We start from the raw sequence: 2,685 nt of genomic DNA, 5'->3' as shown, positions 1-2,685 counted from the left end.
ACCATTTTACAAACCAGAGTGCATACTGTAGGGGTGTGGTGGTGGCACTGAATTGTAGAATTACTGTACAGACTTCTCAAGTTCGTAAAATGCATTTCAGTAACTATGTCATCAGATTTCTGTAGTAAATGAAAGATTTCCATAGCACCTAATCCTTGAGTGTAAGATATAAGTTGCTAAAAATTACAGATTTACATCTGTGGAAGGTCATACAAACTGGACAGGATTAAAATTTATTGGTCACTTTTCAGTACGATTGAACCCCTGTCTCTTATACACATCTAGATGTGTATAAGAGACAGCTGTAGGAGTATGCAAAGTGCCTGTGATAACATTTATGAATGGTCCTGCATTAACAAAATGGTAATTAATGAGAAGAAAACTGTTGAACTCCTGATAAGCTGTAAACGTGTTAAAACTAACTTACATGCCCTTGTTATAAACGAAGTTGAACTAGATAAGGTTAATCAAGCCAAACTTTTAGGTGTAATTATACAAGATAATTTATCTTGGCAAGGCCACATTGATTATATTGTTAAAAAGTGTAATATGAGGATCAATTTCTTGAAACAACTCTGCAGAGCTGGCCTGGACCCTCAGTCTCTAAAATATTTTTATTGTTCAGTTATCCGATCTATAATTGAGTATGCTTGCCCTCTCTGGTACACAGGCATCACCAACAGACAGGCAGGTACCCTTGAGAAAATCCAAAAACGGGCTGCTGGTTGCATGCTACCAGGGGTCCCTTACGGAGAAGCGATTAACATCCTTGGTCTGCAGCGTCTCTCGGACCGATTGATGGGGATGAGCAGGAGATACTTCTCAAAACTAAAATCTGGGGAGCACCGGCTGAATCACCTCCTTCCTCCACCAGTTCAACATAAATACAACCTCAGACATAGCAAATCATTCTCCACACCATTCACTCGCACAAACAGAACTGCTAATTTTATCATCAACTATGGATTATCCCATGAATGGTGATTCGATCGGTGCCCCCCCCCCCTCCTGTTTTGTTAAAATCCCCTTCCGGTCCATGGATACTGATGTGGCCTTGGAGGTTCTGGCTCCCTGTCAGGGACCCCTGGTAACGGTGTCGGTATAGGTTTTGGTTGCTTTTCAATATACTGTATTATAATAATAATAATAATAATAATAATAATGTAATAATAATAATAATAATAATAACAACAAGTGCTAATGAAATTGCTATATTGAATTTCTATTATGTTCAGGTTGTGCAATCTCTTGTATGTTTTCGTTTAAATTTTATCGTATTTTAAACATTTTAAATTTGTATTCTGAATGGATTCTATATATATTTATACTGTATGATGTTTTTTATTGTAAATTCAACTATGTTTACTTAGTTGCTAAATAAATAAAGAATTTGAAAATCCGATCAGAATGACAAAATAAACTAAGTATCCACTGGAAGGAATCCCAATATCTGCAGACGGATCCGTTTCGGCCTTCCAGGCCTCATCAGTGCAGCTAGGGTATAGACCCAAACGAAACGTTCGACCAGATAGGTAGTGCCCAAACTAGTCCCACGACCACTAATGATTACAGAGCCAAACCAAGGCAATATATATATACACAGCCCAGGTGTGAATGCAAATAGTGGAATACAAGCTACGACTCTGTCTCTCTCTCTATGGCCAGAGCCATAGATAGAAAGAGTTGCGACATTGAGAATTTAGAAGCCATTTTGTGTCATACGCGATGCGCATTCTGTGTCTAACGCATAGAGCTGTGTATAATATTGTATAATACAGTTAGCGGCCTCCTGTATAGTTTAATTTCATTTAATCTTTTTAGCAGTCGAATTTCATGTAACTATTTATAGATTTTTTTTTATGATTTCACTACTTTATATCCAATTTCATATTATAAAATAATACTGTAATAATTTACTATTTTTAAGCAGTTCTTTAATCCTCGCCGATAGACCAAGAGAGACCCTCGATGGCAAGAATTCTTTAATTAGGCAATCCTTAAGTAGCTCCTATTATTTTTGCAAATAAATGATATGTGACGACCAGCAAAAATTAATTAAATACGTATGAAAATGTAGTTTAAATCCGTCTAGCGTATATAGATTGTTGCTCTTTAAATTTGAATATGAGCGAGCCCTATACAAATTTTATGTTATTAATTTGATTATTATTATTTATAAATATTAAAATAGTAGATCAGTTAGCCGCAATATATAAACTGTGCTTTGCTGTAAATGTTATAAATTGTAAGTGTTAATTGATATACAGGATCTGTGATATATTCAACTTGTGTAATTATGTAACGTACATTTTATTGTATTAAAAGTCTCGCCTCTATTTTAATATTGTATTATGGCTGTACAGTATTACAGTATGTTACTTTTATAAACACACTGCAAGAGCGTGTCCGCTGTTTTAAAAGCGTCGTTTCCAAAATAAAGTTATAATAATTATATAGTATGCAATAGAAACAGCAAATCATTTAAGATTATTAAACATCATTTTTATTTTCATTGTCATTCGTATTTATACAGGCTGTACAAAGAATTAAAATAAAAAAGAACAATTTTTAATATCGTTTAGCGAACAACTTTTAAAGATCGTCAGAAAAGGGCGAAAAAAAAAATATAAAAAATATTTTTCCGAACGCATCTAGGCGAATGAGAAAATAAAAATAACATTTTAA

This window comes from Anneissia japonica, unplaced genomic scaffold, assembly GCF_011630105.1.
Source record: "Anneissia japonica isolate Jap-2015-1 unplaced genomic scaffold, ASM1163010v1 scaffold287800_len1627635_cov199, whole genome shotgun sequence".
NCBI classification, from domain to species: domain Eukaryota; kingdom Metazoa; phylum Echinodermata; class Crinoidea; order Comatulida; family Comatulidae; genus Anneissia; species Anneissia japonica.
This window is presented reverse-complemented; position numbering follows the sequence as displayed.